The following is an 11,740-nucleotide window of genomic DNA, read 5'->3' as shown; positions in this document are numbered from 1 at the left end:
GGAGAAAACGCGATGAGGTGCCGCCACCTCTAACCCGGTACAGCGCTGCAGACCTTTCCACCGAGCCCTCCTGCAACCAGGCAAGCCGGGGCAGGCCGGACACCACAGGCCGCCCACGCGTGGCTCATGCCGGCAGAAACAGGACGAGGCGCTGCGGCCTCTCACCTGTGCCATCATCGGGCCCTCGGGGGCTGGGGGGAAGCTGCGGCACGCACGAGAACCCCCAGCCGTCTGCATCCGGCTGCCAGCCACCGGGACCGGCTGCCGCTTGCACTCTGCCCAATTCGTGCATGGGCTCCAGCTTAAGGCCGGAGAAAACGCGATGAGGTGCCGCCACCTCTAAACCCGGTAGAGCGCTGCAGACCTTTCCACCGAGCCCTCCTGCAACCAGGCAAGCCGGGGCAGGCCGGACACCACAGGCCGCCCACGCGTGGCTCATGCCGGCAAAAACAGGACGAGGCGCTGCAGCCTCTCACCTGTGCCATCATCGGGCCCTCGGGGGCTGGGGGGAAGCTGCGGCACGCACGAGAACCCCCAGCCGTCTGCATCCGGCTGCCAGCCACCGGGACCGGCTGCCGCTCTGCCCGCTCCAGCTTAAGGCCAGAGTCAAAGGACGAGGTGCCGCCACCTCGCCCGCCCATCACCAGGCCCTCAGGAGGCGGCGGCAGCCGCGGCGGGCTGGATGCTCACGGGCAGCTGCCCTCGCATATACCAGCGCTCCACCTTTGCCATCATCGGGCCCTCCGGGGCCGGGGGAAAGCCGAGGCAGGCTCGGCTCCACCCGGTCTTCCAGCGTTCGAGTGCCGGTGGCCGCCGCCGGCCACCGGGCTATGCCCTGCGGAATCCACCTTTGCACCTCTCGCACCACTCGGGTCAACAGCCACCGCCAGCCTGCCAGACCCTCGCAGGCGCCCGGCTGGCTTACTTGGAAAACACCGGGAGAGACCAACTGGCCGAACAGACAGAAAACGAGCCGAACCACCAGGCAAAACCACCACCACAACGGCCGCCCAGCGCTCCACTTCGCCGGCTGAGCCGTAAGCCTTGCAGCCGCTCACTAGCGCTGCTCCGTGCACGAGTCACCACTACCTCCTATAGTACGGGAGATCACGTCCCCGCCCCCGGCCGGCTCCAAGAGTGCCGTCCCTGCCCACCGGGGAGACCCGCCAATGACACCGACTTTTACGATGACGTAACTGGAGGCAGCGAAAAACAGCGACCCCTTGGCCAGCTCCGAGAAAGTGGCGGGGCTATCAGGTCTACCTCCCCGCCCCCGAAATGCGGCTAAGTCCCGCCGGAGCCGGGTAGACCTGGCGGCTCTTTTCACCGGCCGCTGCGGCAGCGACACCCCGCGTCCTCCGGGCGCCGCCGGCGGCCGCGCCGGCCTCCGGAGCCGGGTAGACCTGGCGGCCGCCCGCGGAGCCGGGTAGACCTGGCGGCTCTTTTCACCGGCCGCTGCGGCAGCGACACCCCGCGTCCTCCGGGCGCCGCCGGCGGCCGCGCCGGCCTCCGGAGCCGGGTAGACCTGGCGGCCGCCCGCGGAGCCGGGTAGACCTGGCGGCTCTTTTCACCGGCCGCTGCGGCAGCGACACCCCGCGTCCTCCGGGCGCCGCCGGCGGCCGCGCCGGCCTCCGGAGCCGGGTAGACCTGGCGGCCGCCCGCGGAGCCGGGTAGACCTGGCGGCCCTTTTCACCGGCCGCTGCGGCAGCGACACCCCGCGTCCTCCGGGCGCCGCCGGCGGCCGCGCCGGCCTCCGGAGCCGGGTAGACCTGGCGGCCGCCCGCGGAGCCGGGTAGACCTGGCGGCCCTTTTCACCGGCCGCTGCGGCAGCGACACCCCGCGTCCTCCGGGCGCCGCCGGCGGCCGCGCCGGCCTCCGGAGCCGGGTAGACCTGGCGGCCGCCCGCGGAGCCGGGTAGACCTGGCGGCCCTTTTCACCGGCCGCTGCGGCAGCGACACCCCGCGTCCTCCGGGCGCCGCCGGCGGCCGCGCCGGCCTCCGGAGCCGGGTAGACCTGGCGGCCGCCCGCGGAGCCGGGTAGACCTGGCAGCCGTTCGGTGCCCCTTGGGCGGGGGGGGGCGGGGGGGGCAGGTGCGCCTGTTTTTGGTTCGTTTTTTTCGTTTTTTTTTTTTTTTTTCTTTCTTTTGAGATTTTAGCAAATCTGATTAAAAGGGCCACCCTCTCCCGGTTCTCCCGGACGGCATTTCTTTCCCCCTCCCCTTCCCGAGTTTGAACCACTTCTACACCAAGGGAGCACGTTTAAACGTACTGTCTGATGCAAGAGTTATTTCACCTTTATTGATTCCGGCGGGAAATATTAATACAATATTAACGACAACCAGTTTTCAAAATAATTTTTGTTTCCTGACACACACACACCCCCCCCCCCACCCTCGTCGTTCTCATGCACGTGCACGCACCTATTCCGAGCCGGTGGCTGCCAGGCACTTGCCAGCTTCACCACACCAGCCAGCCCCTCTGCTCCGCTGCTGCCCCCCCCCCCCCCCAACCATATTCTGTCGGCGGGGTCCGGGCAGAGGTGGCAGCCCCCGGCACAAACTGCCCGGCTCCCCGGCGCGAGTTCGCTGTTCACTGGGTGCCTTCAGGACTGGTAGCCCCTTGCCAGGTTCAGGTTCGGGTCCCGGCGCTGCTGGGTGCTCGCCGACTTTTGGTTTTGGTTTTTGCGGTCTTGGGCTTTTTTTGGGGGGTTGTTTTTAATTTTTCTCCCCCCCCCCCCCGCCTGGTTTTTTTTGGTGTTTTTTTGACGTTTTCCTTTTTTTAATAAAATAAATACTTTAAAATACATATCTGCGATCCTGCAGGCACTGCCACCCCCCCCCCCCCCCGGTGACACACGCGCGCTCAGAGGCGCGCGCACACACACACACACACACACACAGAACGCGACGCAGGCACACACAGCTACACGCACCCCTGCACCGGTGTGCTCCCCCTCCCTCCCCGCGCTGCAGTCCCGGACCTGCAGGCCAGTAGGTGCAGCCCCCCCCCCCCCCCCTCCCCCGGCCCCACCCGATCACAGACTTTCCGGCGCCCTGGAGACGGGGGGTTGGGGGGCGGGTGGCTGGGTGGGGTGGTCTGCAGCCCGGCAACGGGGCCCCCGGAAACTGTGGTGTTTCCCGCCACGGCAACGGTCTGCTGCTCAGTCGCGGCGGCAGCAGCGGCGGGGAAAGGAGGCTAGAAAAGAGGGGGGGCGAGAGCGGCTGGCGAGCAGGCGGGGAGCCTGGCGCAGAGGTAGGCTGGCGAGGGGGGACGGTGTGTCTTTTCGGAGAAGGCTTCTGTTTGGATCGGTTGGAGTTTTATTTTTTTTACTTCTCTCCCCCGTCCCCGTCCCCGTCCCCGTCCCCGTCCCCGTCCCCCCCCCCCCGGTCGTTTAGTTTTCCCCCCGCGGCGGGGGCGGGCAGGAGTGGAGCAGGGCGAGAGCGGCTGGCGAGCAGGCGGGGAGCCTGGCGCAGAGGCAGGCTGGCGAGGGGGGACGGTGTGTCTTTTCGGAGAAGGCTTCTGTTTGGATCGGTTGGAGTTTTATTTTTTTTACTTCTCTCCCCCGTCCCCGTCCCCGTCCCCGTCCCCCCCCCCCCGGTCGTTTAGTTTTCCCCCCGCGGCGGGGGCGGGCAGGAATGGAGCAGGGCGAGAGCGGCTGGCGAGCAGGCGGGGAGCCTGGCGCAGAGGCAGGCTGGCGAGGGGGGACGGTGTGTCTTTTCGGAGAAGGCTTCTGTTTGGATCGGTTGGAGTTTTATTTTTTTTACTTCTCTCCCCCGTCCCCGTCCCCGTCCCCGTCCCCCCCCCCCCCCGGTCGTTTAGTTTTCCCCCCGCGGCGGGGGCGGGCAGGAGTGGAGCAGGGCGAGCAGGCGGGGAGCCTGGCGCAGAGGCAGGCTGGCGAGGGGGGACGGTGTGTCTTTTCGGAGAAGGCTTCTGTTTGGATCGGTTGGAGTTTTATTTTTTTTACTTCTCTCCCCCGTCCCCGTCCCCGTCCCCGTCCCCGTCCCGTCCCCCCCGGTCGTTTAGTTTTCCCCCCGCGGCGAGGGCGGGCAGGAGTGCAGCAGGGCGAGAGCGGCTGGCGAGCAGGCGGGGAGCCTGGCGCAGAGGCAGGCTGGCGAGGGGGGACGGTGTGTCTTTTCGGAGAAGGCTTCTGTTTGGATCGGTTGGAGTTTTATTTTTTTTACTTCTCTCCCCCGTCCCCGTCCCCGTCCCCGTCCCCGTCCCACCCCCCCGGTCCTTTAGTTTTCCCCCCGCGGCGGCGGCGGGCGGGAGTGGAGCAGGGCGAGTGCGTGGCTGGCTGAGAAAGAAAGGCGGGAGCGGGGCCACGGGTGCGGCAGGATAGGGACTCGGCAGCTGGGGTTTAGAGACGGCAGGGCACCGGGGGGGCTCCCCTCTCCCGCCCGGGCACGGAGCCGGCAGGGACGCCGCAGGGTCCTAAAGTCTCCCGCCTTCCACCACCGGGGGCGGCAAGCCTGGTGGCGGAAGGGGGGAGCAGGGGCAGCCAGGCTCGGCGCGAACTGCGTGGCGGGAGGGCGGGGGGGCGGTGTGTGTGTGCGTGCAGCGGCGGGCCCGGGGTGACGGGGGTGGGGGGTGTCGGCCCGGGGCCCTGTTTCGGGCGGGGGGGGGGGGGGGGCTGCGCGCGTGTGCGTTTTGAGCGCACGACTGTGAGCGGGGCAGCGGGTGGAGGGTTTGGGCTGGGGGGGGCCGGTTGCGGGGGGGGGGGGTGCGCACGTGTGTAGCCCCGTGCGAGTGGGTGCGGTGGCGGGCGGGAGGTGTTTGGGGCGGGGACTCGAATGGGGGGGGGGCAGTGCGTGCGTGCGCGTGCGTGTGTCTAAGGGCGGGTGAGCGGCTGCAGCAGCAGGCGGTGGGCGTTCGGGCCGGGGGCCTGTTTTGGCGGGGTGCGGGCGCGCACGCAGGTGGAAATGAGAAAGATTTGTAACGGTGTCGCTAACGCCGCTTTCTCTGTTACAGCCCGGGTGGTCGGCCGCTTCGACGTCCGGCCTGCGCCCGTGCCTGCCTACGGGCGATGCGCTCGGCTCCCGGTCGGACCCGTCCCTGGCAAAGCAGCAGCCGCGTGCCTCGGCCTGGGCAGAGACCTGGGGCTCCAGGGCCCCAGCCAGGGCTGCCGGAGAGGCGCGCCGCGCTTCCGACAGAGGGGCATCAGCGGCTCCGTCGCCGGCGGGATGCGTTCGAGCGGTGAGGAAGGTCCCAGCGGCCTTAGGCGGTGGCGGGGGGCGCGCTCCTTCGGCGACGGGGAGCGGGGGGGAAACGGCCCCGGGGCGGGCCGGTCAGCCGGCACGGCGGCCACGCGAGCTCGTCGTCTCCGAGGATGCTCGGCTAAGTCGGCCTCGGCCACAGGGACCGCTTGTCAGGCAGCCGACTGGCTTTCTTCAGAGGCCTGCGAGACCGCCGTCCCTCGGAGGCCAATGAACAGTTAATGCGCGATAACGCAGGGGCCGGAGAACGCTAACGTTAACCAAGAGCGTCGCAAGGTCCTAAAGGAGTGCCGCAATCAAACTTTAGGAGTCGGTAATTTATAATACTGGTGACTACTAATCGAGTCATATTCAATCCGTGACGATCCGCTGGTAGGTACGTACGTACGTACGTACGTATTCCTTCTCCGGCTATTAACGAAGGGATGCACACCTAGCGTGCGTGAACGAATGAGTTTTGTTATTTAAGGAACTGCCAGAAAGCGTATTACCGCGTAGCGCTAAATCAGTCGGTAGGTGACGCTCCATAAACGATACAATCCAGCATCGCTCGTCAACTGTTAATAACTTCAATCGATGACGATTCATAGCGTATCGATTCTTCTGTATTCGTTTAGGAGCGGATCCCACGCCAACGGTGCCACGCGGTACCCGGACGGCCACCGACTCGTACAGAGACGAGAGAGCAGCGTCGGCGCCTCTTCCCGAAGAAGTCGTTACCGATAAAGTACTCCGACTGCGGGTAACGCTTTGCTCTCACGTTTTTGACGCGTGCCTGCCTGCCTGCCTGCCTGCCTGCGTGCGCGGTAAAAGACAAGCTGTCAGACACAATAAATTTTAAGAAAGTGGAATCGCGGAGCGGTCTTAATACACTAATCAGGACCGGCCCGTAGTGCGGCCAGGGAGTGCAGGCCGACCCTGCAGCGTGGCCAGGTTTACCCGGAGACACAGGTAAGGAGGCCAGGACTACCCCGGAGCATCAGGTAGGGATACCGGGCTGACCCCCAGAAAGTCAGGTAGGGTGGCCGGGCCTACCCCGGAGCGCCTGTAGGGACCGCAGGTGTACCCCGGAGCACCGGTAGGGGTACCGGCACTACCCCGGAGGATGAGGTAGGGGCGCCAGGCCTACCCCGGAGCGTCGGGTAGGGACACCGGGCTGACCCCAGAGGGTCAGGTAGGGTGGCCGGGCCTACCCCGGAGCGCCTGTAGGGACCGCAGGTGTACCCCGGAGCACCGGCAGGGGTACCGGCACTACCCCGGAGGATGAGGTAGGGGCGCCAGGCCTACCCCGGAGCGTCGGGTAGGGACACCGGGCTGACCCCAGAGGGTCAGGTAGGGTGGCCGGGCCTACCCCGGAGCGCCTGTAGGGACCGCAGGTGTACCCCGGAGCACCGGCAGGGGTACCGGCACTACCCCGGAGGATGAGGTAGGGGCGCCAGGCCTACCCCGGAGCGTCGGGTAGGGATACCGGGCTGACCCCGGAGGGTCAGGTAGGGTGGCCGGGCCTACCCCGGAGCGCCTGTAGGGACCGCAGGTGTACCCCGGAGCACCGGCAGGGGTACCGGCACTACCCCGGAGGATGAGGTAGGGGCGCCAGGCCTACCCCGGAGCGTCGGGTAGGGATACCGGGCTGACCCCGGAGGGTCAGGTAGGGTGGCCGGGCCTATCCCGGAGCGCCTGTAGGGACCGCAGGTGTACCCCGGAGCACCGGCAGGGGTACCGGCACTACCCCGGAGGATGAGGTAGGGGCGCCAGGCCTACCCCGGAGCGTCGGGTAGGGATACCGGGCTGACCCCGGAGGGTCAGGTAGGGTGGCCGGGCCTACCCCGGAGCGCCTGTAGGGACCGCAGGTGTACCCCGGAGCACCGGCAGGGGTACCGGCACTACCCCGGAGGATGAGGTAGGGGCGCCAGGCCTACCCCGGAGCGTCGGGTAGGGACACCGGGCTGACCCCGGAGGGTCAGGTAGGGTGGCCGGGCCTACCCCGGAGCGCCTGTAGGGACCGCAGGTGTACCCCGGAGCACCGGCAGGGGTACCGGCACTACCCCGGAGGATGAGGTAGGGGCGCCAGGCCTACCCCGGAGCGTCGGGTAGGGATACCGGGCTGACCCCGGAGGGTCAGGTAGGGTGGCCGGGCCTACCCCGGAGCGCCTGTAGGGACCGCAGGTGTACCCCGGAGCACCGGCAGGGGTACCGGCACTACCCCGGAGGATGAGGTAGGGGCGCCAGGCCTACCCCGGAGCGTCGGGTAGGGACACCGGGCTGACCCCGGAGGGTCAGGTAGGGTGGCCGGGCCTACCCCGGAGCGCCTGTAGGGACCGCAGGGGTATCCCGGAGCACCGGTAGGGGTACCGGCACTACCCCGGAGGATGAGGTAGGGGCGCCAGGCCTACCCCGGAGCGTCGGGTAGGGACACCGGGCTGACCCCGGAGGGTCAGGTAGGGTGGCCGGGCCTACCCCGGAGCGCCTGTAGGGACCGCAGGTGTACCCCGGAGCACCGGCAGGGGTACCGGCACTACCCCGGAGGATGAGGTAGGGGCGCCAGGCCTACCCCGGAGCGTCGGGTAGGGACACCGGGCTGACCCCAGAGGGTCAGGTAGGGTGGCCGGGCCTACCCCGGAGCGCCTGTAGGGACCGCAGGTGTACCCCGGAGCACCGGCAGGGGTACCGGCACTACCCCGGAGGATGAGGTAGGGGCGCCAGGCCTACCCCGGAGCGTCGGGTAGGGATACCGGGCTGACCCCGGAGGGTCAGGTAGGGTGGCCGGGCCTACCCCGGAGCGCCTGTAGGGACCGCAGGTGTACCCCGGAGCACCGGCAGGGGTACCGGCACTACCCCGGAGGATGAGGTAGGGGCGCCAGGCCTACCCCGGAGCGTCGGGTAGGGACACCGGGCTGACCCCAGAGGGTCAGGTAGGGTGGCCGGGCCTACCCCGGAGCGCCTGTAGGGACCGCAGGGGTATCCCGGAGCACCGGCAGGGGTACCGGCACTACCCCGGAGGATGAGGTAGGGGCGCCAGGCCTACCCCGGAGCGTCGGGTAGGGACACCGGGCTGACCCCGGAGGGTCAGGTAGGGTGGCCGGGCCTACCCCGGAGCGCCTGTAGGGACCGCAGGTGTACCCCGGAGCACCGGCAGGGGTACCGGCACTACCCCGGAGGATGAGGTAGGGGCGCCAGGCCTACCCCGGAGCGTCGGGTAGGGATACCGGGCTGACCCCGGAGGGTCAGGTAGGGTGGCCGGGCCTACCCCGGAGCGCCTGTAGGGACCGCAGGTGTACCCCGGAGCACCGGCAGGGGTACCGGCACTACCCCGGAGCATGAGGTAGGGGCGCCAGGCGTACCCCGGAGCGTCGGGTAGGGACACCGGGCTGACCCCAGAGGGTCAGGTAGGGTGGCCGGGCCTACCCCGGAGCGCCTGTAGGGACCGCAGGTGTATCCCGGAGCACCGGTAGGGGTACGGGTACTACCCCGGAGGATGAGGTAGGGGCGCCAGGCCTACCCCGGAGCGTCGGGTAGGGATACCGGGCTGACCCCGGAGGGTCAGGTAGGGTGGCCGGGCCTACCCCGGAGCGCCTGTAGGGACCGCAGGTGTACCCCGGAGCACCGGCAGGGGTACCGGCACTACCCCGGAGGATGAGGTAGGGGCGCCAGGCCTACCCCGGAGCGTCGGGTAGGGACACCGGGCTGACCCCGGAGGGTCAGGTAGGGTGGCCGGGCCTACCCCGGAGCGCCTGTAGGGACAGCAGGTGTACCCCGGAGCACCGGTAGGGGTACCGGTACTACCCCGGAGCATGAGGTAGGGGCGCCAGGCGTACCCCGGAGCGTCGGGTAGGGACACCGGGCTGACCCCAGAGGGTCAGGTAGGGTGGCCGGGCCTACCCCGGAGCGCCTGTAGGGACAGCAGGTGTACCCCGGAGCACCGGTAGGGGTACGGGTACTACCCCGGAGGATGAGGTAGGGGCGCCAGGCCTACCCCGGAGCGTCGGGTAGGGACACCGGGCTGACCCCAGAGGGTCAGGTAGGGTGGCCGGGCCTACCCTGGAGGGTCAGGATGGGGGGCCGGGATCCATCGCCGCGTGCCCGTAGGGACAGCAGGTAGAACTCCGGCGCATCACAAAGGGTTCCGCCACGGGCCCAGAGTACTGGTGGGGGAACGGGTTCTATCCCGGAACGTCGCCTGGGGACACCGGGCGTAAGGCGGAGGGTCGGGTAGGAAGGCTGGGTCTAAACTCGCGCGCCCGTAGGGACAGCAGTTTTTCCCCCGGCGTACCGGGCGGGGGTACCGGTACTGCCCCGGAGTACTGACGGGGGTACACGGGTACTACCCCGGGGTACCGGGCGGCGGTATACGGGTACTACCCCGGAGTACAGGACGGGGGTATACGGGTACTACGAAGGAGCACAGGTGGGGGTTACGGGTAGTACCCCGGAGTACCGGGCGGGGGCATACGGGTACTGCCCCAGAGTACCGGGCGGGGGTATGCGGGTACTGCCCCGGAGTACCGGGTGGAGGTATATGGGTACTTCCCCGGAGTACCGGGCGGGGGTATGCGGGTACTGCCCCGGAGTACCGGGCGGGGGTATACGGGTACTACCAAGGAAGGAGTACAGGTGGGGGTTACGGGTAGCACCCCGGAGTACCGGGCGGGGGTACCGGTACTGCCCCGGAGTACCGGGCGGGGGTATGCGGGTACTGCCCCGGAGTACCGGGCGGGGGTATACGGGTACTACCAAGGAGTACAGGTGGGGGTTACGGGTAGCACCCCGGAGTACTGGGCGGGGGTACCGGTACTGCCCCGGAGTACCGGGCGGGGGTATGCGGGTACTGCCCCGGAGTACCGGGCGGGGGTATACGGGTACTACCAAGGAAGGAGTACAGGTGGGGGTTACGGGTAGTACCCCGGAGTACCGGGCGGGGGTACCGGTACTGCCCCGGAGTACTGACGGGGGTACACGGGTACTACCCCGGGGTACCGGGCGGGGGTATACGGGTACTGCCCCGGAGTACCGGGCAGGGGTATGCGGGTACTGCCCCGGAGTACCGGGCGGGGGTATACGGGTACTACGAAGGAGTACAGGTGGGTGTTACGGGTAGTACCCCGGAGTACCGGGCGGGGGTACTGGTACTGCCCCGGAGTACCGGGCGGGGGCATACGGGTACTGCCCCGGAGTACCGGGCGGGGGCATAGGGGTGCTGCCCCGGAGTACCGGGCGGGGGTATGCGGGTACTGCCCCGGAGTACCGGGTGGAGGTATATGGGTACTTCCCCGGAGTACCGGGCGGGGGTATGCGGGTACTGCCCTGGAGTACCGGGCGGGGGTATGCGGGTACTGCCCCGGAGTACCGGGCGGGGGTATATGGGTACTTCCCCGGAGTACCGGGCGGGGGTATGCGGGTACTGCCCCGGAGTACCGGGCGGGGGTATGCGGGTACTGCCCCGGAGTATCGGGCGGGGGTATACGGGTACTACCAAGGAGTACAGGTGGGGGTTACGGGTACTACCCCTGGCTGCCGGGTGGGGGTACTGGTACTACCCCGGAGTACCAATGAGGGTTACGGGTACTACCCCTGGCTGCCGGGTAGGGGTAATGGTACTACCCCGGAGTGTCGGCATGGGACGCCAAGCTAAGTCTGGAGCATCAGGTAGGGATGCCAGGACTGCTCTGGACGGTCAGGTAAGGCGGCCAGGTCTACCCCTTGGGCCGGCAAGGGGCGGCCAGGTCTACCCCTTGGGCCGGCAAGGGGCGGCCAGGTCTACCCCTTGGGCCGGCAAGGGGCGGCCAGGTCTACCCCTTGGGCCGGCAAGGGGAGGCCAGGTCTACCCCTTGGGCCGGCAAGGGGCGGCCAGGTCTACCCCTTGGGCCGGCAAGGGGCGGCCAGGTCTACCCCTTGGGCCGGCAAGGGGCGGCCAGGTCTACCCCTTGGGCCGGCAAGGGGCGGCCAGGTCTACCCCTTGGGCCGGCAAGGGGCGGCCAGGTCTACCCCTTGGGCCGGCAAGGGGCGGCCAGGTCTACCCCTTGGGCCGGCAAGGGGCGGCCAGGTCTACCACTTGGGCCGGCAAGGGGCGGCCAGGTCTACCCCTTGGGCCGGCAAGGGGAGGCCAGGTCTACCCCTTGGGCCGGCAAGGGGCGGCCAGGTCTACCCCTTGGGCCGGCAAGGGGCGGCCAGGTCTACCCCTTGGGCCGGCAAGGGGAGGCCAGGTCTACCCCTTGGGCCGGCAAGGGGCGGCCAGGTCTACCCCTTGGGCCGGCAAGGGGCGGCCAGGTCTACCCCTTGGGCCGGCAAGGGGCGGCCAGGTCTACCCCTTGGGCCGGCAAGGGGCGGCCAGGTCTACCCCTTGGGCCGGCAAGGGGCGGCCAGGTCTACCCCTTGGGCCGGCAAGGGGCGGCCAGGTCTACCCCTTGGGCCGGCAAGGGGCGGCCAGGTCTACCCCTTGGGCCGGCAAGGGGAGGCCAGGTCTACCCCTTGGGCCGGCAAGGGGCGGCCAGGTCTACCCCTTGGGCCGGCAAGGGGCGGCCAGGTCTACCC

This window comes from Buteo buteo, unplaced genomic scaffold (assembly GCF_964188355.1).
Source record: "Buteo buteo unplaced genomic scaffold, bButBut1.hap1.1 HAP1_SCAFFOLD_185, whole genome shotgun sequence".
Taxonomy (NCBI): Eukaryota; Metazoa; Chordata; class Aves; order Accipitriformes; family Accipitridae; genus Buteo; species Buteo buteo.
This window is presented reverse-complemented; position numbering follows the sequence as displayed.